The sequence below is a fragment of the Schistocerca americana genome, chromosome 2 (assembly GCF_021461395.2).
Source record: "Schistocerca americana isolate TAMUIC-IGC-003095 chromosome 2, iqSchAmer2.1, whole genome shotgun sequence".
In the NCBI taxonomy this organism is placed as follows: Eukaryota; Metazoa; Arthropoda; class Insecta; order Orthoptera; family Acrididae; genus Schistocerca; species Schistocerca americana.
In genome coordinates, this window is record NC_060120.1 from 671,277,914 (window position 1) to 671,305,610 (window position 27,697).

Consider the following 27,697-nt stretch of genomic DNA (forward strand, 5'->3'; position numbering starts at 1 on the left):
ATTTTCCAAGGTACGGCTACGTCATGCAGTGCTGCCGTGCCAGAGCTCACCAGTCTTAGTGGTTGACGAGCGGTGGTGGCCAGTTCTCGGCCACCCACGAACAGATGTGCTCGGTGGGAGAAAGATTCAGAGAACAAGTTGGCCACAGGAACAATCAAACTCTCTCTATATTGAGGTAGGTCAGGACAGCACGGGGAATGTGCAGTATGGCGGTACCTTGTTCGCTGCGGTCTGTAATATTCTTCTTTGTAAGACAACATTTGCGGCAGGCAGATAAGTCTTCTCGTACAATGGAAACGATTTCATTTCATTCTCATCTGTGGCCAAGAACCAAATACAATAGATCACACCCTTTGCCACAGTACCAGACGTTTCCAGGAATACCACTTAAAAGTGGATTTAAAGTAGCAGCAGGGAGAAGAACGGACCGTAGATGGAAAATATCCTGCAAAGGCTGCCATCATTTACAAAAGATGATCTTAAGACAAGTTTCGAGATACTCCGAATATACCAGCATTGTGAGAAAAAAGCATTTCGAAACAAAGCAGCAGATTTCATCGTTATTTATTCTCGGACACCCCATTTACCAGCTTCATTAGGTGTCAGAAAACGTAAGAGGCGTCTAATTTATGATAGATAATTCACTATGCCGGCACAAGAACGGCAAGCTTCATCCATATTAAAGAATTTCATCAATAAATAATTCAGATAAAAACATTTCCTCGGCCTTGTCCAACGTCGTTCTTTCGATCATTCTGCTCTCCGTGATGTGAAGTGCAGAAATCACAATGGACAACAGTAATTGTATGTCGATAACTTCAATTTAATATTCCTGTTTCCCACTAATCGGAAGCAATTCCTTTCTCTGTGCACGTTTGCTGCACTCTAGCATCCTTAAGTAGTATTTTGCCAGCTAAGGAGCAGACACGGCCCATATATCGCACACACGCGCTCTTATAGGCTGATAAGTTCAGTTTGTTGTTGCATCACCATGTTTTCTGTTTCCTTGTTACGTGCAAAGTTCTTTTTCACTTTTGTTCTTTATTTTTGGTTTATTGGCTTTCGGAACGTGCACCTACTGCCTCTCAACACTGGAAATGAAGGACGTGGGAACATAGTTAATTGTTCTTTGGTCTTCCCCTGGCGTTCTTATTACCAACAGCATTAGATTTGCAGCACGGGGAGCTACAGCAGAATGTTGACACTGTTAAGAATTCGTATCATATTTTATACGTTGCTGTATCCTTGGATGCTGGTAGGTTTGGAGGCTGCTTGGGAAGCGATGACCAAGACCCTGAAGATTACTTGCAAGTAAGTTTATGTGATACGTGCTCCGAGGACATTGTAGGAGCATTGCTTTGGATCTTCTCCCTCTCATCAAACACATGGAGGGGTGCCGCTTAAGTTGGGCCAGTAGAGGTATTTACTGAATGTCCAATGATTAAATTTCAGCCGTGTTATAACTGTCGTGAAGCTCCTCGACGTTTGTCTCTTATGGTAGCTTTGGAATCGTGGGATGAATTAATGCTTAGTGACTGCCTTTGGTTTTAAATGTCCTCAACCATTCATCTTGCAAGTCTGATGACAACCGCTTTCTGAGCATGGGTATCACACATCATATTTAATAGCTCCATGTAGAGACGTTTGTTTTGCTAGGAGATCTATTTTTTCATTTCCATGTATCCCAGAGTGATCTGCCTGAAACGTTTTGGTCACTTCTAGTAACTTAGCATCGTGTTGCTGGGGTTGACTACCTGTGCTGTGTCATCTTTTTCCTTAAAGTTGAGGTTTTCTGTCAATTAGCGCTAAGGTAACATTTTTACGTCTGCCTACAATTCATTATTAGCTCAAGTAAACTAAGCTACATCTTTACGACGTTGAAAATGGCCGACTCGGCGTGCGTAATGTCATTACGCTAGCATAAGTTTCCTAGAGAAACTGATCATGTCACCTGCTACTGAAGCGTGCAAAGGTTTCGTTAAATCTAAATTAAAAATAACGGCAGCTAATGAATGAGTTTCATTAATTACACGGGAGTAGACCTTGCCCCTTACAAGTTATATATGCGCGATGCGGCCGTAACTAACAGACTGATCTTTATCACCGAGCCCAGAACTCGTTTCCGAGGAAGTATGCGACTTAATGCCAGTGAATCAGCAGCCGCATCGCCGAGAGCGCCTGCACGATCTGCCCTGATATAGCGCCCTAGACGTTCACTGGCCATAAACTTGATTGCGTTTAAATATTTTATTCAGATTGCTAGTTCTCCGTCAAACACAGCCACAGACAGATATTGTAACACGCCCGGGAGTACGAATGGGGGTGGGGGACCCTATACTGTTACTGTTTCTGCTTTTCTTGACCGTGCGCCCTGTCCACACCACGAACCTGGTAATCCCGCGTCGGTCCTACTGCTCTGCTCCACACTGCTGCTGGCTTGCCTGAAATTATTTATCGAAACATGCAAGCGAATAAGGGGAGCCACTCAACGTTAAAACACAACACTTTTCTACGTCTGGTATGAACATCAATATTCTGAGACGATATGGAAATCACAGGTTGCACTGTTTACACTGTAAGTCGTAAATGTTTATCCCAACTGACAGTCTTGATGTTTATCTGTTCACAATATCATTCAGACGAGCGTACGCGCAACCGACACGACGTGGGTGATTGTTGATGATGCGGAAGCCGAATGATCGAACGAAAGTTCTTACGCTCGTCACACATACATATGTCTGGTAATAGTCCTCCTTGACACTAGTAATGACATAACACTGTTCGTAAAGTTAATTTTTCAGTTCTCAGTTCACACTTGTACGAGCGTGCGCGTAACCGTCGCGGCGCGGCTGATTGTTGATAAATGCGGAACGCGAGGACCGAACGCACGTTCTCACGCTCGCTACAAGACACTGGCACTTGACTGCACTCTTTTATGGTAACTAATTTTTACTGATTCACATCAGTTCATTCTGGGAGACCGAACACGGCGCGGATGATCGATGCTGTGCGACACGCAACGAGAGGATACATAAATACGTTATCGGCGGCACTGCTCATTTTTTCATTACTTCTTGACGCACTTTCCTCTGAATCACTTCCATATTTCATCACTTTACTGTAATAACTCTTGTAGCAACACTTCAACTTCCACGCTAACAATATCTCTCACATGTAGAGCTACACACTACACAACATAACAGTCCCGTGTCCCGCGCTCGACTCTCTACAGATGCGGCTGCCCGCAATTAAGCCAGCGATATGACAATACGCTTACAACACGACGTGTGCACAGTGGTCACCGCACTCGAACACAGCACACCTTCTATAGGTGTGCCTGGAATTGAAGAAAAGTCTCGAACTCTCTTTAGCAACTGTTTATACGAAATAACAGTTTTCCACAGTGCATGATGACGGCCAACAAGTTTTAAATGGGTGTGTTGAACCTACCAATCACGGACGTCGACGTTGACCTGTGACGCAATGGCGTTGTCATACGTGAAGCCGTGCATGTTTAAACGGAGATGGAACAGAACATGGACTATACTTATTGTACTTATATATCGTTATTTGGAATATATGTTGTAGTGACAGACTGTTCTATAGTGTAGCTCGAGGTTTTGTTAGACTCGAAAACGATCCTTTGGTTGCATGTGGACGAAGCCAAAGAATAACGCGAAATCTTAGTTGCAGTGAGATACTGATCTGCAGCATAGCCCGATGTCTAGATAAGGTTGAAAGCTGTTAATTTAGTTGTGAATAGATGTCAAAAAAGACCTATAATTCTTCTTATGGCTAGTATTTGATGCTTACTCGAGTCTGACGAGTAGTTTTGATGACGCCATAGTCAAAGCAGATGGATGTTCCCGTAAACAGTGACTTACTGTGTCAGGTCATTCAGTAGCCTACACGTCTCAGTCATAGAATATGTACTTGTAGGCCATTAACGTGTAAGATGAGGCTGCGCTGGAATGCGGACGTACGTCCGGTGACACTGCTAGAGCAGGTGGATGTGTTTCCCAAAGAGTCTCGAGACCGTAGCGCCCGCACCCAGGTCTGCTGTGGTGTTGCGTTGCCTCTGTGACCTGCAGAGGTCGTTACCACCGGCTGTTGCGCCATGGCTTCTCTGGTACCTGCTAGTGACACCGCTCTTCTAGGAAGAATAGGAACACCCGGTTTCACAGCGGAAATGGCGGCTGTCAGTATCGTACATTAGCCGGCGTCTCGTCTTTTTCGTATTAGACTGTAGTGTTGACTACTTTGCATGTCGTCGTACACACAGCGAAGTATGAGTCATGGATAATTCTTCACCCGTTAATCGTCTTTACTTGCCTTATCTTGGTTACGGAAACTAACTCCGACTTGAGTTCTCCAGGGGATACATACACATGTATGTCTACCATATCTGTAATCTGCAATCTACGTTATGATGCGTGCTGGAGGGTGCTCAACGTAGCGCTGCCAGTTACACACTATCCTGTCCCAGTGGCAAATTTTGAGCGGGAAGGCCGATTGTTGGTACGCCTCCCCGTGAGCTCGAATGTTTTTAACCGTACCTCAGTGGTTTTTAACGAGATAAGCGTAGAAGGAAGCAATGTATTAATTGACTCTTCTAGCAATGTACGCTTTCTGAATTTTAATAGTAAAAAGCACTACGATGCACAACGCCTCTCTTGTAGCGTCTGCAACTGGAGCTGGAGGAACATCTCCACGATGCTTTCGGGCCTACTAAACGAACCCTTCTCAATGGATCTTCCTCTGTAAATCCTGTCTGGTACTGGTCTCAGGCTGAAGAGCAATACTGAAGTGTCGGTTGGACGAGATGATTTTGTAAGCTACCACCTTCGATGGTGGACTACTTTTCTTTAAAATTTTTCCAGTGAATTTCAGTCTTGCATCTGCTTTTTGTTAGATTACTTTTACGTGGTCATTCCACTTTACATCACTGCAAACGCATACTCCCAGATATTTAATGGGTGTGCCTGCTTCCAGTGATTGTTCAGCAATAGTGTTGTCGTACAGTAGCGGCTCATTCCGCCTATTTTTGCCCAATACAAGTATTTTTTTTATTTTTAATTTTTTTTTTACCAACTCTGTTTCCGCATGAAGATTTGAGCCGCTAGCGGTCTTACTGCATTTCACTACAATTTTCCATCGTAGAGATTTCTTTATGTACAACAGCGTCATCCACAAACAGCTACATGGACTTCCGACGTTACCCACGACGTCATTTATACAACGATGGAAAAAAAATCACAACAACAAGAAGGAGATGTGCGACATATACGAAATTTGAAGGCGTGTTTCTACATCCCAGAGATGATGTCCAGTCAAAGTGCGCGCCAGTCTCATATGAGTGGCTGTAGTGGCGCCGCTAATGAGGATGCAAATCAGGTTTGCTTTAAATACACGCTGTAACGGTCTTGAGCGTTAGTTAACTTTGAGATTAGACGTGATAAGTTGGTGTTAGTCAAGAATTCTTTAAGGTGACGAAGATGCCATTATCAGCACCTCACTGAGTTGAACGACGTCGCGTAGTAGAGCTCGGAGCAGCTCGATGTTCCTTTGCAGTACTGCAGAAAGACTTGTCAGGAATGTAGCCATTGTACGACGGGTGTTCAATAAATAATGCAACATATTTTTTTCTGAAAGCAAGTTGGTTTTTCTCATGATTTCAATGTGCCATATTATTCCGAAAGCTTTGGCTCCGAACCCCTATTTTTCAACATCATCTCCGTTCAGTCGACGGTCTTACGTCACCTTACTGGGACGGCACGTATGCCCGCATCGTACCACCCTACAGGTCGACGTCGGAGACGACATCTCTGCATTAATAAACCCTCCATTATCCACGTACTGCTTCCCGCAGAGTGTATCCTTCGTTGGACCAGACAGATGGCAGTCGTAAGGTGCGAGATCCCGGATGTAGAGTGGACGATAAAGAATATTTCAAAGAAGTTCGTGCAGATTTTCGTGAGGCCTTGCGTTGTCATGGAGAAGGAGAAGTTCGTTTGCGTGTTTTTGGCGACGAATACGCTGAAGTCCAACATTGCAGTAGTCACAGCTGTATGCGGCTGGCCAGCATACTGGAGATCGGACAGCTTTGCGCGACCTTGTTGCATTGATAACAGATGTCTCGCCCAAAGACTCATCGTGCTTTTGTTCACTACCAGCTCTCCGTAGACATTGTCGAAGCACCTACTAATATCTGCAATGCTCTGGTTTTCCGGTAAAAGAAACACAATAACAGCCCTCTGCTTGAAACGCACCTCCGCTACACACATTTTGAAGGCAACGTATAGCGCCGCCACCTACAGGAAGTTCATGAAACTATATGGGCTGCAGCGGGCATATTGCATGATCTCCCACAAAAGAATTTTTTAAAAACTGAAACTGGTCTAGGATAAGAAGTATTTAATTAATGATTATACGTTCCCCATAAGCTGGTTGCTGTAATTTTGTCAAGTAATGGCAGGATAAGTCGAAAAGTTTCAATTCTTTCATATTATATACTTAGTGTTGTTATAAGAGATTGAAGTATGGTACAACAACTACAGCTTCTTAAAATATTTGCTGAACAGCGTTTGGTAGATTTGAATTTTGCTAGCGAGAGGCCTTCCCCCGAGTGTTGAGATGACAACATGACGTTTACGAGGATACTAACTGTGAGTTTCGGTCACCCAGGCTGTCTGCATGCGTTCGAACAACTTCGCGATTCGGGAGCGCTGCAGTAGCTGCATCCTGATGGCCGGTGGCCAGCACAGCAGCGGCTACCGGTCGCGCACTGGCGGTGACGGATCGGCGCCTGCCAACTACTTTGCCCCGTGACGTCATGGTGGAGGCTGCACCGTGCCAAGTCCCGTATCACGCGAAGTCCCGTGACCCAACCCTGGGAACTACGCTCCTTCTGTCTCTCTCTCTCATAACGATAGCCTTGCTTTGATGGCTGATTCTGATGTAGTGTTTTGTCTTTACGACATTTACTTCTGCCTTCAGGTGGGAAGTGGTAATGGTCTTGACTTCTTTTTGTAGGGTCCTGTCGTTTATGAAAGAACTATTTGTGTTTATTGGCGACTCCATGGAGTGCTGTGCGCACAACGACCATATACAGGGTGGCGCACGAAATGTGTTACCATTTTGTTTTTGAATATAAACTTTATTGTCAATACAATCTGAAAGGAACATATACTACAATGAGGAGCCGTCCATGGAGATTTGTTCTAACTCAGCACATGCTCAATATGTCCACCATTTCGTTTCCTAACTTCCTTCAAACGAACACTGAAGTTAGTGATTACCCTACGGCACATGCCTTCCGTAATTTCACTGCAAGCTTGAAGAATAAGTCTTCTGAGCTCCATTAAATTCCACGGCTTCTTGCTACTGCCTTGCCCTTCAACAAGCAGTGGTTCATGCAAGATGGAGCAAGGTCACATACTGCAAACACCGTGTTGGAGTTTTTACACGAGCATTTCGACATGCGGATCATTTCACTCAGGTTTCCGGGTTGCTTCAATGACGGACAAAATTGCCCCCCCAATAGTCCAGACCCCAATCCATGTGACTTTTTCTTTGGGGGTACCTAAAGGAAAAAATTTTCCCGAAACGTCCACGTGATTTGATGGAGCTCAGAAGACTTATTCTTCAAGCTTGCAGTGAAATTACGGAAGACATGTTCCGTAGGATAATCACTAACTTCAGTGTTCGTTAGAAGGAAGTTAGGAAACGAAATGGTGGACATATTGAGCATATGCTGAGTTAGAAGAAATCTCCATGGACGACTCTTCATTGTAGTATATGTTCTTTTCAGATTGTATTGACAATAAAGTTTATATTCAAAAACGAAATGGTAACACATTTCGTGCGCCACCCTGTATGTTAAATTAAAAGGAAGGTCAGCGTTGGCCGTGATATTGATGTTTTATTGATAACAGAATCCATTTTCGATCACATAGTGATACCAGTGATACCAGTGTCTGAGTTAAATTTGTACGGCACTGAAGATGATCACTATGTGATCGAAAATCGATTCTGCTATCAATAAAACATCAGTATTACGGCCAACGTTGACCTTCCTTTTTTTATAACTACTTGTGTTTCCTGGGTTAATCAGGGATAAGAGATGTGGGCGCGTGTGTTGCCATATAGCTAGTGATTTGGGGGTTTTGATCCTGAAATCTCTTAGATTGTAATTCCAAGGGAACTCAACTATTGCGTTCGGTGATTGCCTGGTTGTTTCATAGAACGCTTAGACGAGATTTTTGAACCTTGTTTTAACGGGTTCTGTATTGACGGCAGCGTGCAAGTCTGCTGTGGCAAAACGGCTGTCTACGTGTGTGGCTCTTTTCAGAGTTCTGTTTCTTTCTGCTTGCAGTCTCTTGATGTGGTTTTTTGCAGCGTAGCCCCATACAGGCAGTCATATTCCAGAATGGGGCGCACTAGATTGCAGTACACCCTTACCCCTACGCTGGCTGCTGGGCGACTCTCTCTGTTTAATATGGGGCGGTAATTATGCATACCTTTCCACTCAGCAGCTCTGGATTATCAGCTATCCGTGCACCAGTTCCGTTCGTGGGAACGGTAAAATTACGTAATTATTTTACTGTTTATTTGCAGGTACATGTCTGCTGCAGGCCAGATACACACTGAAACACCCACACCACAGTAGCGTATCATCGCACGCCGTTAATAAAGTGGAGTATCGTGGAGTAATCGTCTTGCGGCAGCAGGGGAAATGTTGCAGCCTTATCAGGCCAGTCCAGATGACTTGCCTGACACAGCTGCAACATTTCCAGTGTTGCCGCTAGACGAATTACTCCACGATACTCCACTTTATCAATGGTCTGCAAATTAATTCCTCTATCGGCGTGATACGCTAATGTGGTGTGGGTATTTCAGTGTGTACCTAGACTGCAGCATACATGTGCCGGTAAACAAAAAATAAAATAATTTCGCAACTTAAAGGTTGGGAGGTGATAATTAAAACTTTAAGGCTACCCCTTGTATAGTACAAAATTATAGTTTGACCTGAGCTCTGAAATAATATGTTCTTAGTGAATACTAGTTAAGGTTCTTCAGGATACAGATAATGAAGATATAACTGTACTGACAGTCTTACCTTTCCTATGTAGCACATTTACCGCCTATTTTTTGCAAAAAGAAAAAAAAGAAAATAAAAGAAAATAAAAAAATAAAAAAATCACCGTATCGGAGTAGTGTTATTCTGAAGCTTACGGATGTCATTAAAAGACACACGTGTTTAAACAAATTATATTTGGTGCAAGCACGGGGGTTGTATCATAAACAGTATTGGAAATTGACATGGTTGAAGCTATATGGTAATAAGAAGCAAAAACGACCCAGTTTCGAGATAGTCGCGAGTGCGAGTATGTAGTGTAGTTAAGAGTCGACAATGACTTCAGTAAAAATTATTGTCTTTTCAGTACAAATGCTACAATTTTAAACATGGTTGTGACACAGCACTGTACAATAATATGATTTGTATAATACAGCAAACCAGTAGTACAACAAGATTTTACTTTAACCTTGTTTCGACAACGACTGTGGGTGTCTACATTAGAAAATCCAAACAATTACGTGTAGTAACACATGAACAGATTTACAAGCCGAATGCTCTCGTCATACAAAATACTTCATACGAAGACAATATTTAAACAATATAAAAGTTGTAGACTTTGAAATTGACGTAAAACTGGTAACTGTCAGTATAATTATCGGTATATGGCTGAGCACATTATACACCGCTAAGGCCTGTAAGAGGAAACAGGCTCCTTGCCTGATGCCATCTCCAGTTGTTGGTTCCCCTTGCAGCCCTTAGGGGTGTGCAATGTGTTAAGCCAAGTAGTGATACTTATACTGACAATTACCAGTTTTACATTGATTCCAAAGTCTACAAATCTTATATGGTTTAAATATTATCTCCTTAAGAATTATTTCACATGACGAGAGCATTTTGCTCGTTAATCTGTTTATCTGTTACTACAAGTAATTGTTTGGATTTTCTGAGAAGAAACCCTTAGTCGGTGTCGAAACCAGATTAAAGTAAACCAGTTGCAGCTGGTTGACTGTATTAGACAAATCATACCAGTACAAATATATCTGAAAGTTCTCGATTAACTCCCGACCTAACTGGGCTCCAGCTTAACCCATGGCCTTCATTCAGAAGAAATATGATATCCGTACAGATTAAAATTGTGTTCCGGACCGGGAATCGAATCTGGGACTTGTGCTTTTCGAGGACAAATGCTCTCCCGGCCGAGCTATCTAAGTACGACTCACGACCGACCCTCGCAGCTTTACTTCCGCCAGTCTACCAAACTTAGCAGAGGTTCTCTCGCATATACTAAAGGAGAGCGCAGTTGGAAGAGACACTGCGGAGACCTGGCTTAGCCACAACACGGGACGTTGTTTCGAGAATGAATTTTCACTCTGGTGCAAAGTGTACTCTGATTTGAAACTTCCTGGTTGGTTAAAAGGCAAATGCAAAGGTACGAGTTTCGAGTTCCAGTCCAGTACACAGTTTTACTCTGCAAGGAATTTTTAAATCAGCTCACCCTCCGATGCAGAGCACAGTTCATTCTAGAGATACAATACTGCTTCAGCACGTTACATGCCACGGTTTACCGTACTCTCATACCTATTAAAGGATGTGTTCGACGTGTCATTGTCGCCTATGAATGCTATACTACAGTGAGTTCCGAAATCTTTAAAACACTGCCAGTGTATCTCGTAAAATTTGACAAGGCTACACAGTTTGCTGCTCCAGTTCTTACACCGTACCTTCGGGACTGCTGTACACTTCACTTTTGACAGGACTCCAGACAGAAAACTCGAGAGCATTGTGGTCAGTTTACCTTGGGGGCCAAGGTACGGGTCGTACTCGGTCTATCCATTCTGGACCGTATTGGCACTTTAAAACGCTTCTTACATGAGCTGAAAAATGTGCGTGTGCTCCATCGTGCATGTAGCGCATTTCCCAACCATCGGCCAAGTATGAGATTTGAACCCTTTTAGATGGAGACTTGATCGCAATGTTTACCTTTCAAGCACATTTGCACTAACTAGCACAATAGTTCGTACTAAAGTCAGTGACGGCTCATGAGCAAAAATTCGCAGAAGGCTTCTTTGCATATCCATATTTACTTGAATGTTTTTGTTTCTGTTAAAGTATACTTTCTCCAGTGTCAGGTAGGAATTATAGTATGTCCTGTGTGTAGATGTAAGGAGCAAGGGCGACCATATCCGTGAGCAAGTAAGGGGTGGGGGGGGGGGGGGGCTGATTCACCCTGTGTAGTCAACTGTTTTTCTTTCAAGAAAATTATTTTTAAAGGCGTTATTGCGCAGGTTTTTGACGGTGTGGGAACTAGAACTTTTTTACAGTTACTTACAAGTCGCCATTCGTGTTCCAAAAATTCAAAATACACCGTATCACCCGTTCTAGCACCCCCCCCCCCTTCTAACAAACTATTGTATAGGTGCCCTTTATACGAATCGCGGTTACTGTCCGTCCTACCGTGCTGCATGTATGACCTTTGCTTTCCGTGTGTGGTGTAACGGGCCGGCACGGTGCGCCTGCCAAGAAATTCGCAGGTCCCCAATACGTGGCAGCGTGCGCCACAGCGTCTCACGTGTGAACCAGCGACGTGCGCACCACGCCTGTTGTGGCGCTACGTAGGCGCCAGGCACGGTACCCAGCCACGTGCACCTAAGCACCAAGGAGCTGCCTGTTAAATGTTCCATATCCAAAATTCCACAAAATACCACGTAAGAATTTATGAAGGGGATTATTTTGGGCCTAATAACCCATATAGTCCCCACAATGGACCCAGTAAATCGCAATTTTTTGGGGTAATGAGACGTAATCAGTCTAATTCGAATGAAATATTTTTGGGTATTATACAGAGTAACTCTATAAAGCTTAACCGCAGCCACGAAACTGTGCCTCTAGTTTCGTAGTTGCGATTAAATTGAACAAATTTGAGTGGCTTAATGCCCTGAAGGATTTCGTTCCAATTAACGTCAATTAACGTTGGAGGAGGAGGAGATTAGTGTTTAACATCTCGTCGACTACGAGGTCATTAGAGACGGAGCACAAGCTCGGACAAGAAAATCGTTCATGCCCTCTCAAAGGAACCATCCCGGCACGGATAAAGTCTTCTCTTGTGTTGTAGCGAGTGCCACGAAGAGGTTCCTTCATTTTGGCGAACAGCTGGTAATCGCACGGGCTCATATCGGGTGAATACGGTGGATGGTCTAGTATTTCTCATGCCCCACGTACGCAGGAGTTCCTGCACGGGGTTCGCCGTGCAGCATGGTGCATTGTCATGAAGGATAATGGAATGTGGTCCATCGGCGATCTGCATCCAGCAGGAAGACAAGGAGCTCAATTGTCATGGTCGATAATGAATGACGTCCCTGCCATCATAAAACACTTTCACTCATCTCGCCACTATAGTATATGGCATTGCGACATCACCACATGCCTCACGCAGCCCCTCAAAACATCGTTGTGCGCTCCGACCATAGGCCACTTCTGTCTTGATCCACGCACGTTGTTGATGTTTCCTAAACATATCGTTTGAACTGGCCTCTCACACTTTCAGGCAACACACTGCGACTGATTCAAACACAGCGGTCGCTGTTCAGTGCACTACTTCATCTGGCCTTTTGCTATCAGCCCGCATGGTAACTAACTCACATCCTTCATTTTACGGCAGGGCTGCCACTACGTCTCATCCAGCCTTAATATCTAGCACTTGAAGAAGGGAATCGCTTCAGGCAAATGTCTCAACGGTCCCTTTGAAAAGTGACGGCGTAGTTCCTTCCCCATCCTTCCCTAATCCGATGGAACGGATGGCGCCGGTGTCAGGTCCCCTCCCCCAAATCAATCAGCCAATCTACTAGCTCACAATTCTTTCATTCCACTACTAGCAAACCATAAATTACTACCGTTATCATGTTATGAAAACCATTTTTACCAGAATTTGATTTCAACCGTCACGTTTTTGTCAATTAAAAATATTTAGCAGAGCGTGGTTTCGATCCACGGACCTCTGGGTTATGGGCCCAGCACGCTTCCACTGCGCCACTCTGCTGATGCAAAGCTCGCTGATCTGAAATACAATTTGCTTTGATCAAAGAAAATCTGCTGAGGTGGTTGATGACGTACTGACTTCCGTGTACACGATAATTGCGAGGAAGACATTATCTTTTCACAAACGGCAGCAGCGCAGTGAGTACTGGACGTTGTAACTGAGTGATGCCAATGCACGTGCGATGAGAAATTGATTTACGAAGTGGTGATCCATCGTAGCGCAAGAAATGAAACCACATTAATTTGCAATACTTTATACGGCGATACTGTTTTCATGGACAGCCATGGATTTATCTTAATAAACGAGTAAGGATATGGTCAAAATAGATACATTTTACATTGATATGTGGCATACCTCTTTAGTATTTTTATAATAGAATACTGCTGTCAGTGACTGCCACGAGTAGGGATCTTCACTGTGGTGGCCACCAGCCGTAAGAACGACCATCAGGCGAGGCACCGCAAACTGCAGAGCACTGAGAAGGTTGGTCATAATTATTGGTGCGTCACGACGACCAACAGCTTCAGCGAATATCGAATGTGGTTAGTGTGGACCAATCTCAATGTACACGTAGCTTGAAGTGCCCCTTTAATTAAAGTGACAATCCTTCTAATCTGGAGGCCATCAGTGCGATTAGCACAACTGTCTCTGAGAAACAATGTATAATGATCGTCTTAGGCAAACCGTTTAAAAAGTACTGCCATTAAGGTTTTCAGCAAAAAGAAAGTTATTAGCAATGTAACGTGTAGTAATTCCGCAGCAGTTGTCACTATTGCTACAGAAAAAGGATTCTCACGATTGCATACTTGTTCCCCGTCCAGCAGACGCCTCATTCGGGTGTGTTTACGTTTGCAGTAAATTAAAAAATCTTCCCCTCTGTCCACAGCTCACTTGACGGTGAGACTTCAATTTTTCCATTTTTGTAGAAAACAAAATCAGAAAAGCATGGAGCTCTAACAAAATCAGCAGATTTTAGTTCATATCCGTCTTTTATTCTACAGCGTTGCTTCTCGAAATTGCCGCGAGGTGAGTGCCACATTGTTCCTTGAACACTGCAATCGGGAAACTTGTACCCATTTAACACACAGCGTGTCTTCAATCTTCACATTGGCGACAGTGCCACACGACTTCCATTAATTCTGGTTTCTGGTTACCGTTGAAGCCACGTTCCTTACATGTGTTCCACCTCGGAAACCTTTTGGAGTAGGGCAACATCAGACTCAGTCTGATGTTGTTCCCAGATGGGCACAACTGGCGAAGGCTAGAACTTTATATTTTACTGTTGACAGGATCGTAGCTGCTCCAGATTCTGACTATTGCTTTTTAGCAATGTAATTTTACGATTTAGCAACATTTATTCTGATGAATACGCCCCTAGTAGGTATCGAAACCCAGGTCAATGCACCTACCGTTTATGTGCAACCGGTTGGCTGTTTGATCCTATGTTGAAACCAGTATACAGTTGCTGAATAACAGCCATGTTCAAAACTGAAATATTTTCGGACAAATATGCTTCCTAGTAGTGGTTTTGGATATCAGCACACCAAATTTCAAACTATCGAATTATCTATCTGTAGCCAAAAATCGCAAAGTTACTCGTAACTACTAGTCGATCTTTCTCGTATTAACATTAATAAATGATTTTTGTTCTTTGTAGACGTATTAGAACACTGCGACTGTTGAAAGGCGCACATTTTTCCATTATGATATTTCAAGATGCAAGGCATCCCCTCTTCAGATGTTAACATTTATTTACGAGACGTGAACATTGTTTGCCGGCCGTAGTGGCCGAGCGGTTCTAGGCGCTTCAGTCCGGAACCGCGCTGCTGCTACGGTCACAGGTTTGCATCCTGCCTCGGGCATGAATCTGTGTGATGTCCTTATGTAAGTTAGGTTTAAGTAGTTCTAAGTCTCGGGGGCTGATGACCTCAGATGTTGAGTCCCATAGTGCTTAGAGCCATTTGAACGTGAACATTCTTTATTTACTAACGGCCTTGCACAATTTTACATCGAAAGTTTTTAACACACCTACTGTAAAACTCTCAAGTAAAGCAATACTTATCACGACGCCTATATAATTGTAAAAAAATTTGAAGGTCGTTCGAACATAAGCAGCATGTACTCTCACATCGATGTATTTTGAGGTATACTTCGCTGGCGTGTCATGTGAGGAAAGGGGAGCCATCCACAACAGTACCTTATCCCATAAACATTAACGTCTCGGACGGTGTTGTTCCGATTTTATGCTCTAGGAGCACTGCTGTCAAGTCAGGTGAGGAGGCGACCTGCGAGCTTAATAAAGTATGTGAAACAGGCCCGGGGTGTCCTCAGAGGTTGCCCATGCCTGCGTTAGCACGGGGTCTACTGGGAGTGACTAATTTTCTGTCCGGTGTGCTTGTGTCAGAATCGATGGCGTGACGCGAAAGCTTACTATTGTTAAGTAGGTTCACGTAATATAGATCCTGAGGCAATGCTTTAATTTTGTTATACGACATTCTAATTAAAGAACCTTCAACATCGCAGCGCGTCAGCAGTCGTTGGTTAATAAAAAACTAAAAACCCGCCTCGAATGCGAAAAAAGCACCTAGTGTTAAGTGTTAACCCAGGTTTCGACGTAGATAACTACACCTTCTTCAGAACAACAATAAAACCCACAAGTGCCTAAGAAGACCTTTGTCAATAATTAAAAGAACACCAAAGCTATACATTTATAAACGAAAAAGAAAAGGAAAACACAAACAGTACATATGTACAAAGTCAAACCACTACTTAACTTAATGGTATACGCTCCACCTCACACCGGCCTATGTTCGATGGGCCATGACCCGCCATAAACTGCAGCTACAAACGGTCGCTCACTTACAGGCCTGACCCGCTACCTACGCACATGCGCAAGACAAGGCAAGTTACTTGAATGCGCATACAAATACGAGAAAGTTTATACATGGGTCGGGGCTAAATAGCCCATATATTCCCAACCATGGATCAACGTACATAAAAAAATGGAATGGATAGAACAAGAGACGAGCTAAATAGGAGATGAAACTTAAAAATAACCGCACACGGTTGCTTTTGCTAGTAAAGAAACTTTTATATATGAAGCTACCTATGACCTAGGAATATACCTAAAGCCAGTAGTTAGCCGGGGGGGGGGGGGGGGGGGGAGCTGAGGGGACGTAATGTAAAGACATCGTGGTAATAAAGACATAGGGATAAAACGTGAGGTGTTCAACGGGCTAAACTCACCTTCATCGTGAAAGGAAAATGAGGATAAAAAGAAAGAAGATGAACAGCTTGACCAATTGCGCTCGCCAATCAGCGCACGCATGTGATAATCCCCAGATTTACAAGTATGAAGAACAAAGTAAAGGCGCGAAACCTTCAAAACAATTTCTATTGCTTAGTAGGAGTTGGTCATTGTGGATATTGTCTTTAGCATGTTGCAGATGCTTAAAGATCTGCATTTCTTCCAAAACATCCAGTTTTCAGCCCCTCGGCATGAAGTAACTCGATGTTAACTGGAGGGCTCGGCGCATGAGCCGTTTGCACAAGGTGTTCCGCATAAGTAGAGCCCTTAGTACCGTCACCGCTTCTAGTAGGAATATGCTCTTTATACCTGAGACCCAGAGCTCGTCCCGTTTGCCCGATGTAAAATTTTAGACAACCCCCGCATGTAATTTTATATACATCTGATTGGGAAAGTTTATCGCTCTTTAACTTTCCATTTAGTTACTCATAACACTTATTAGTCATATGTGGATTCCGCTCCATTTTTTTCTTCTAAATCTGCTAACACTGTTTCAATTTCCTTTTTATCCGGCAGTGTCTGTGAGGAAAAAAGCTGTAGATATTTTATGTAGGACGGATGAAGCCTGACCATACGCAGTCACCAGGTTTGTCCCTAGGTGGCGAGGAGAATGAAGTAACATTTACTGTTGGATGCGCAAGGAGCGGAACAGTGCGTCCCCTGCGGCTCTTTCTGTGGCGGCCGCTAGGAGGAATGGTGCCGTATTGTCAGTTTGGCAGGAGGCGGTAACGGAGCGCGCTGAGTGGCTGGCACCGTGTCAGAGATGACGCCGACCCGCGCAGCGCGACGTACGTTAGCGGCGGCAGGGCGGGGCTGCGTGACCTGGCGAGCGAAGCCACGCAACGGCACATGTCCACCCAGAGCGGTCACGGCCGGGGGCCACTCCTCCAGCACCAGAGGGGGACGCCGAGACAGCGAGAGTGGCGCTACCCACTGACCCGGCACAAGCAGGGGGGTCACTCCACCGACGGAGCGTGCCTCGTGGTTCGAAAAACGCCAAGGCACTTACTTACTTTAAAACGGGTTGTAAGGCGAACCCTTCTCATCGACATCAGTCTGTTATAGAATTACAACATACCGGGTGATCAAAAAGTCAGTATAAATTTGAAAACTGAATAAATCACGGAATAATGTAGACAGAGAGGTACAAATTGACACACATGCTTGGAATGACATGGGGTTTTATTAGAACCGAAAAAATACAAAAGTTAAAAAAAATGGCGCTTCATCTGATCAGAATAGCAATAATTAGCATAACAAAAAAAAATGGCTCTGAACACTATCGGACTTAACATCTATGGTCATCAGTCCCCTAGAACTTAGAACCACTTAAACCTAACTAACCTAAGGACAGCACACAACACCCAGTCATCACGAGGCAGAGAAAACCCCTGACCCCGCCGGGAATCGAACCTGGGAACCCGGGCGCGGGAAGCGAGAACGCTTCCGCACGACCACTAGCTGCGGACTTCAGGTAACCCCAAAGCCAATAATCGCACGGACTGAGGTCTGGGGACCTGGGAGGCTAAGCATGACGAAAGTGGCGGATGAGCACACGATCATCACCAAACGACGCGCGTAAGAGATCTTTCACGCGTCTAGCAGTATGGGGTGGAGCGCCATCCTGCATAAACATCGTCCGTGTTTATCAGCCAGGTTGGCAATGATGCGATTCTGTAACATATCGCCGTACCTCTTACCCGTCACGGTAGCAATTACTAAACCAGAATCAGCGCCATTTGTCGGACATTTTGTGATCTTTGTTTTTATTTATTTTTTTGGTTCTAATAAAACCCTATGTCAATTTTTACCTCTCTATCTACATTATTCCGTGGTTTATTACGTTTTCAAATTTATACTTCAAATGGTTCAAATGGCTCTGAGCACTATGGGACTTAACATCTATGGTCATCAGTCCCCTAGAACTTAGAACTACTTAAACCTAACTAACCTAAGGACATCACACAACACCCAGTCATCATGAGGCAGAGAAAATCCCTGACCCCGCCGGGAATCGAACCCGGGACAAATTTGTACTGATTTTTTGATCACCCGGTACATTATGTCACCAATCGTGGCGCCAACTCATTGGATTACGATGCTGTCTTCTACTACAGCAACATCACGTTAGTACTCGTCCAGCTGGACAACATACAGTATCACTGCGTTAGAACTTTTACCGGAGCGTTGCCTTCAACATCGACCAATGCTGTTTTCCTTGAAGTAACAGATATTCCTCTTCATTTTCGGCATCAGACTCTGAACTCTATAGTCCGCAATTGTTCAGATATCAATCGAGGCACAGAAGCTTCGTCACGCCCAGTTATCGTCATTTACCGTTTCTGTCTTGCAACTTAAAGGCCGCTACTGCGTCGTAACAGCGACTCAACAGAATCACTTCCTTACGATGCAGTTCACCAGACTGACCAATTCTCCGAAATTCCCTTACTGCTCAGTTTTCGTCTGCTCCCAAAAAGTGAAACGTTTAACTCTAACAACGTATACGACAGAACCGTGCAAATTCATTGTCCATAAGTTTCATGCCACGTTTTTCTGTGTTACAAGCAATGAACAGCAAGAAGTTTCGTAATAATAAGTGCTGTAAGCACAGTTAAACCCTACTAATCAAATGAAACTATATGATTCCAAAGACCTTTTCAACTCTGAAGTATCTGTGATGTATTTATGTAGACTGAAGCGACGAATGATAATCTGTACGATTCAATCTTACGATTCAATAGATAGACAAACATTATATCATACCTTAGAGGAGTTCAGGACTGACAGAAAAACATGGTCAATTATTCAATAGGCATTAACAGATACAACCTCCAAAGTTAAACTCATGGTAGAAACATCAGAAGCATTTCATATCCATACTGCTGTTCGCCTTCTGTTTAACATGGTTCTGGAAAAAATTGTGAGGATATGGGAAAAGGAAATAAAAGGAATTCAGCTTGGGATTGAAAAAGAGCAGAGAATTAGGGTGAAGTTTCTGGCTTTCGCGGACGATCTTGCCATTCTAACGAACAATAGAGAGGAAGCCAAACTTGCATTGGAAAAACTACACGAAATCTCACAGCAAACTGAGCTACAAATCTCCTACGAGAAAACACAGTACATGGAAAACAAACCTGTAGATTATATCCCCATTACTACTCAATACGGGAAAGTGTCACCAGTTGCCCACTTCAGATATCTGGGAGAGATAATCCAACCATCAGGACTGAACTCAATAGCCAATAAAGATAGAATTTCCAAATTACCAAAAGCATATAAGCTCACTTGGAATCACTATAATAAGAAATCTATTTCTGTCAATGCGAAACTAAGGCCTTACAACACAGTAGTCCTACAAGAAGCACTTTATGCTGCAGAAACTACAGTGATTCATGGCCATACTAAGGTCAGAGAGATTGAAAAGCAGGAAAGAAAAATTCTGAGGAAAATATGTGAATCAGTGTTTCGGAAAGGAATTTGGATAAAGAGGCAACTAGAGAGATTTACAAAGACGTAGAAACAATAAAACACGCCATTAGATAGAGAAGGATGAAATTTTGTGGACATATCTGCAGGATGAATAAAGGCAGACTGACAAGACAAATCTTTGAGATAGTAAACAAGAGCAAAAACAAGACAAAGTGGATCACTGAAGCAGAATACGACATTAAAGAAATGGGGATCACACAAGACAACATAAACAATAGAGAACAGTTTAGAAATATCATAGAGAAACTCACACTTAAACAAGAACATAAGGAGAACAGAACGATAAAAAGATGGTCGGAAGAACGCAAGAGAAAACACAGTGAACGTATGAAGAGAATTTGGGAAGAACGAAGAAAGAAGAAGAAATCATGACTACTGAAGTTAAATCGCCCTCTCAAAAGGGAACAATCGAAAATAATAATAGTAAAGGTGCGACATAAAGTCAAGAAGAAGGTTAACGACGCTTATGGTAAATAAGTGTAGATTCGTCGTTAAGCTGGTTAGGTCGCATCAAAAGTCATACAGCAGGCGAAGAATGATTTTATTTATCACAAAGCATGCATCACGCCTCTCGGAATTACACTATCATCAGAAATCCAAGTGCAAAATGTAGCAGAAGGACAAGAGTCGTGTACCTGGTAAGGCTCTTGTCCTTTTGCTGTCTTTGCATTTGGTGTTCTGAAGATCGAAATAATTCCGAAACGCATGATGCACGCTTTGTAGTCAATAAAACCATTCTTCGCCTACTGTATGGCTTTTTATGCGACCATGCCAGCTTAACTACAGATCTACGCATGTCTGCGTGGATGGGAGTTTGGAATGAGGAGGAAGGAGTCCTAGAGTAGTCCGTGGCAGTTGTACAAGGCCACTATGCCAGGGTGGCGTAGTGGTTAGTACATCTGCCTAGTGAGCAGGAAACCCGGGTTCGAATCCCGCCTTTGGTACAATTTTGCATTCGTCGCATCATTTTGCATTTGTACATCATAACTCCTACTAGTTTGAATATTCTGGGAGAAACAGAGTGGACTTTGCAATCCAGATCGACAAACAGGTGGATCCGATGTGACGTTTTAGGGTGCCAAGCGGCGAGGTCATCAACTCCCGAAGAGGCCGACACTGTGAGAAACAAAAAGAAAAGCCAAGAACTGCTTATCTGCCTCACGCTGACCCAATATCCGAAACGATCAGTACACTCTTACGGAAATAACCGAGCAAACCAGATGTGGTCGAGCACTATCTCGCGTATTGTGACGGAACGAAATACAAAGAGACGAGTATCGCGGCGCCAGCGTCAAGTTTCTGGAATAGCATAAGTAAGGAGTCTATCAAAATAAAGATAGAAAACCTTATAAACCGGGACAGATGGCTTAATTTAAGCAGAGCTTGGGATCCAGCACTCGATTTGGTGAGACCGCACGCGTCATCCCGTGCATCAGACCTGCTAAAGGCCGAGAGAATCGCAGGTGTCACGGAATAGGTCTGAGGCGCTGCAGTCATGGACTGTGCGGCTGATCCTGGCGGAGGTTCGAGTCCTCCCTCGGGCATGGGTGTGTGTGTTTGTCCTTAGGGTAATTTGGGTTAAGTAGTGTGTAAGCTTAGAGACTGATGACCTTAGCAGTTAAGTCCCATAAGATTTCACACACATTTGAACATTTGTCACGGAATAACAGCGCAAGCTTGGAAAAACAAATGAGCAAGACATGAGCATCAATGTGCGTAGCAGGCGCCAGGAGTCGAATTTGTTATAAGCAGCGGCGCGACAGCAGTAATACAGTCTGGCTGGTGTCCAGCCGGCGAGTGCACATAACACTATAGCTCATAGTAATAAAGACGACTGGGCAGCTTATCGAAATAGGAATCAACAACTTGGCTGAACATCCGGAAGCATACCGACAAATAATCTCACAGTTCGCGAGGCGGGAGTAACGCGCAGGCCACACACGGTGCTTCGTCTGTTCGCGAGACCCCTTGTCGCGATGCTGTTGGATACAATAAATGATGAAACGCGGCCACAGATTACGTATGCAGAGATATACATCCCGTCTCAGCGGTACCGGATCGATTTGATCAGATAAGACGTCCGCAGAAACGCACTGCTGCACAGGAGCTGGATGTACATCATGTCCCAGCATTCCGAGTCCCTCGCTAAAACAGCGGCTTCACAGAAACATTTCTTCAGAGCAATGGACTCTTGACAAGTGAAGAGGCAGGTCCAGCATAGAGGCGTGTGTCCACTAGCAAGTGACTTCCGCAAACACTTGCTGAGGTGCTTATATTAACTCAAAAGCTTATTTCTGCAAGTCACTTTGGCAAGTTACTTTCAAAAACTTGCTGCATGTACTTGCAGAAGTGTTGACACTAAAGTCGCGTCATGAGACAGTCGAGTGCATATTTAGCGTGTCTCGCTTAAAAATTATAGCAGCTGATAGCGTTGTGCCGGCCGGTGTGGCCGTGCGGTTCTAGGCGCTTCAGTCTGGAACCGCGTGAACGCTACGATCGCAGGTTCGAATCCTGCCTCGGGCATGGATGTGTGTGATGTCCTTAGGTTAGTTAGGTTTAAGTAGTTCTGAGCTCTAGGGGACTGATGACCTCAGAAGTTAAGTCGCATAGTGCTCAGAGCCATTTGAACCACTTTTTTTTTTTTTATAGCGTTGTTCCATTTTCATTCTTTTTCTTCTTATTATTATTATTATTGTTATTGTTATTATTATTATTATTATTTAAAAACAAACGAAAGGTTAAGAAAAACGAAATATTTAAGTTATCTAGAAACACTATCGAATGAACTAAAATCAAATGGGTTCGCTTAGTTGAAAACTTTTGAGACTGTAGTAAATGCAAGTTTAGAATATCTCATGTCCATTGTACAATGAAATATTCGAAAACAGGGCAGGAATTGGAAAAGCCGATCGATTAAAACCGATACAAGTATTTTATTTCTCAATAAGCGATATTTTTCGGTATTTGTTTGGTCTCAGTTACGACAGGATTTTTTTTTCATATCTTACTAATAATCGAGTAAGAAGCCGATATATCAACTTGCCACAGCGGCATTGATAAAATTTTTGATTTTTAAATAAAACTTTTTTTTAAAGCGCTTAATGTTTATTCGTAAAATTTTCATTGCTTTGAATATCGGACTACCGTACAAATTGGAAAAAGTGGTCAGCGCTATTTTAATAACAACGCCTACAGCTAGAAACTAGTAATAAACACATGGCATAAGAATGGGTACAGCGTAGCAGAGATATATTTCGCGTGCCCTGTCGGATGGTAAGCATGTCATGTACGTGCAGCGTGGCAAGACTTGCTCCCCTCCCCCCTCACGCTCTGTACTTTCTCGCTGTCGTCCTAGGACATCAGTTGTATCACAGAATAGTACCCTCCCCACCTAAGAAGTACCTGTATTTTACGAAGTGCACTGGCAATGAGCTACAACGCTCCATTTGCTGTAAACGATTGAAAACGGGAGGAAGTAGAACATACTTGCGACATGTTCTGTGGAAGAGAAGTTAAGTTTAATTGATTTACCAATAATTTTATTGTCGTCCTGTAAAGTTGGTTAATAAGCGAACCCTTCATTTTATGGTTGCTTCTAGGTGAAAAATCGATACGATCCGGAAGTGACGATGGAGGGAAGTCATCAACTTGCGACTTTTCGGTCGCGCTGTCGGCGCACTCGTCTCCTTCACCTTCATAATCTTTACTGAAGACAATAGACAGATTTCTGCGGCAGCCTCAACCAGAAATCGATCGTGATCTCCCACTGCTTCATTACAATTTTTCAATCTTTGTTCGAAGTCTACGTTAATTACTGGAAGTAATAGGAGCAAAATTCCAAAAATTGGCTATCTCAGAAACGGTTATATTGAGCGATTTTAACAGTCAGATTGAATTGGAGACATCAAGAACCGGAGTAACAGAGAACCGGCTGTTTCAGCGATAACTGCCATCCCTAAATAAAAAACAAAAATGAGGCAAGCTGTATTACCAAGAGCTTGCCTTTTAATTGCTCTTTAGTCTTTGCAAACAGTATTTATTACTTTTGTTACAAAAGTAACGCAGTTATGTTTACTGTAACATTAAAAACTAAAATACAATTTGAAGATATCTGTACTGTCATTCTACTTCCACGTCTGCAGAAAAAGATTCATTTCGGACTTCCTTGGCTGACAGTGCGAATTATTTATGTTTATAGGTTCCAATAGTACGTTTGTTTTGTCTTTACGCCATTGTCCTTTTCCGTCAATGGCGCTTTCGTATCGGTACTGAACACACAAAACTTCTGCAAGTTGCAGCAACTGGTAAATCCAGCAAGTACTTGCAGTAAGATGGAAGACAGTGTCTCCACTAACGTGCGAAAGCTACTTCTGGAAATTGGCAGAACTTGTGGAAGTTGACATGTTGGGGGCGTGTCCACGCCAAAGAACTTGCAGAAGTAGCTTCTGCGAGTAACTTGTGGTGGTTTAAGGGGGGTTTCACGTGTTCAATAATATTGTCGAACCGCCGGTATTTTGATCGTCTTAGGGTATGTATCGACGTATTATCAATACTACAAATATTGACAAGCAATATTCAAAAATGGTTCAAATGGCTCTGAGCACTATAAGACTTAACATCTTAGGTCAACAGTCCCCTAGAACTTAGAACTACTTAAACCTAACTAACCTAAGGACATCACACACATCCATGCCCGAGGCAGGATTCGAACCTGCGACCGTAGCAGTCCCGCTGTTCCGGGCTGCAGCGCTTAGAACCGCAAGACCACCGCGACAAGCAGTATTGATGGCCCTCAAAATATTCCTAGTATTGTCAGACACATTAAACTTTTAGAGCACAGCACTGATACTTTGACAATATTCTCCATTCACGTGTTTAGTGAAGCATGCACACGTCTTTAGTGCGCACTGTTTGCGTTTTAAATTCTCCGTTGTATATCATTCCTCAAATTCAATTTTTAAGTTCTCTTTTAACACAAAACAATTTTAATAGGGGTATGCGAGGGTAATCAATGTATAGACCACTTCAGGATGGTTAACGGAGGATTCTCTATGACGGTGCTTACTTTATTAATCTGAAAATGTTGTACAGACTGGTGAAGGACATAGCAGTTTGGAAAAACGCTCCCTGCAATGACTAGTAAGAAGTCTGCGAAATAAATATCAATTTCACCAAATTACCACAAAGCCGTAAAAAAAGTTTTGTGTTGATTGCCCGAACATGTCACTGACAGGCAGATATTAATTGCTTCACAGGTTTCCATAGAATATTAATAATTGTGTGTTGATATAACGGAGCCAACGGCCTTGCCGCAGTAGTAACGCCGGTTCCCGACAGATCACCGAAGTTAAGCGCTGTCGGGCTGGGCTAGCACTTCGATGGCTGACCATCTGGTCTGCCGATCGCTGTTGGCAAGCGGGGTGCACCCAGCCCCAGTGAGGCAAATTAAGGAGCTCCTTGACTGAGAAGTTGCGGCTCCTGTCTCGTAAACTGACATACGGCCTGGAGAGCGGTGTGCTGACCACATGCTCCTCCACATCCGCATCCAGTGACGCCTGTGGATTGAGGATGACACGACGGCCGGTCGGTACCGTTGGGCCTTCCACGGCCTGTTCGGACCGAGCATAGGCTCATATTACGGCGCTAACTCTAAGAATGACTTGCCTGTCGCCAGAAGTCTCAAGTTGCTCCTAATCTCTTGTCATCTGCGACTGTCTCTCTCACTTACGTATTCAACATGGTCAAGTGACAGTTTTTTTCAATACTTTTCATACTGGGAGAACTCTTCAATATATTCGTGGTTTGACAAACCACTACTGTCAATAAATACTGAACGTGTGCAGGCCCCTTTATGTGCCAGTGGACGCACGTCTGAACAGTGGTGAGACTTCCGGCGCGGCAGCGATCGCCGTCCTTGTGTAGGACGTCGGCTTTCTCCGGCCTTGATCGTGACCGCGCGGCGCGACGTGGCGTGGCTTGCCGTGGAGTGTTGTGTTACTCAACAGCCGGCCTGCCCGCTCCCGCCTCCCTCCTCAGCCCGTAACACGGCGTGACCCCGGCCCCGACAGCCGACACAGAGTAGCGCGCCGCGGCTCTTGCAACGCGTTTAGCGCCAGCCGCACCCACCGCTCCATTCAAAAAAATGGTTCAAGTGGCTCTGAGCACTATGGGACTTAACTTCTGAGGTCCTCAGTCCCCTAGAACTTTGAACTACTTAAACCTAACTAACCTAAGGACATAACACACCACCATGCCCGAGGCAAGATTAGAACCTGCGACCGTAGCTTTCGCACGGTTCCAGACTGTAGCGCCTAGAACCGCTTGGTCACCCCGGCCGGCTCCTCTGGTAACTCGACCAGCAACTGCCCTCTGTTTCTCTCTGTTTCTCCTAATCTTCAGTCCGAACAGTGGTTTGACGTAGCTCACCCTGCTAGCATAGCCTCTGCACGTCTCTTTCGTCTCTGCATCGATGCAAACCTTGGACTCTGTCTACTACTACTTTGGGTCTCATCTATCTTTCCTTTTAGGCAAAGCCGGCCGTTGTGACCGTGCGGTTCTAGGCGCATCAGTCTGGAACCGCGTGACCGCTACGGTCGCAGGTTCGGATCCTGCCTCGGGCACGGATGTGTGTGATGTCCTTAGGTTAGTTCGGTTTAAGTAGTTCTAAGTTCTAGGGACTGATGACCTCAGATGTTAAGTCCCATAGTGCTCCGAGCCATTTTTTTTTTTTAGGCAAATGTGCCATAAATATCGTTTACGTTAGTCCTCCTTACGCTCGGGTACCATGCGACTGGATACGCAACGTGGTATTTCCATGTTCTGTTTCTTTCACTATTGTCCTCAGTACTTCTCATCACATATTACATACCTGTCATCATTCCACAGCTGCAATACCAGATCAGATATGTCCAGCATCTTCGACGAACCTTTGCTTAACGCTAAATCTTTCTCCACCTTTTTCATGACGCTCATATGGCTCTGGAAAAAACTACCCTGTACCATGCCTTTTTCCTAAACCACTCTCTACTCCAGATCAAGTTAAGGGTTTACTCTCTATAACTGCCGTAGCTTCCCTCATGTCATTTTAAAATATAAATAAATAACGCACGAAAAGCAAGCAGCCTTATCTTATATACACATATAAAAAGTCTTTTAACAACTATATGAAGTTTGCAAGACATCTTATCTTGAATACGAAATATTTGTTTTCCTTTCGTTCAACAGAGAACCAGTATCTCTATCACATCATAAAGTATTCATGCTTTCTTCATCCCTTTCCATTTCTACTTATTTTCCTCCATCTTATCTGCCGATCTTTCCCCCGTTTCAGCTTGCTCTTGAGACTAGCCAATTTCTTCTCTACATTGCTTCCTTCTGTGCTGCTGTCACACATTTCTCTTAAATCTCGTTATTCACATTTGAAAAGAACGAATCTAGTAAAAAGCTTAACACAGCTTTAATAGGACTGACATTTCTTATATTCCACACATTCATTACTATATGAATTATATAATTACGTATTATTATTATTGTTATTATTCTTATTATATATTATTTATGTCCTATATAAATCGTAGTTCACATACTAAGGATGTCTGATTAGATGTAAGGCAGTTTCTAAATGTCCTTTTCTTGCCAGGTGTATATAACTTAGGTACGTGTATAACTTTTTTCCTTTTCGATTTGCACATCTAATCTGTAGCATTGTTCTGTAGCTCCATATACGAAAAGCTCTTTTCTTGCGTAATTCTTCACGCTTTCCCGGCGAAGCGTTGTCATGCTGAAT

General features: G+C 43.7%; 1 protein-coding gene and 1 non-coding gene across 2 annotated transcripts in view; both read left to right on the top strand.

Annotated features, from left to right (window-relative positions):
- Positions 1–27,697, top strand: part of LOC124594324 (uncharacterized transmembrane protein DDB_G0289901-like) — a 433,352-nt gene that overhangs the window by 110,071 nt on the left and 295,584 nt on the right. The window lies entirely within an intron of this gene.
- Trnat-agu lies at positions 20,784–20,855 on the top strand. The gene has a single exon. It is a non-coding gene; the product is annotated as a tRNA-Thr (tRNA).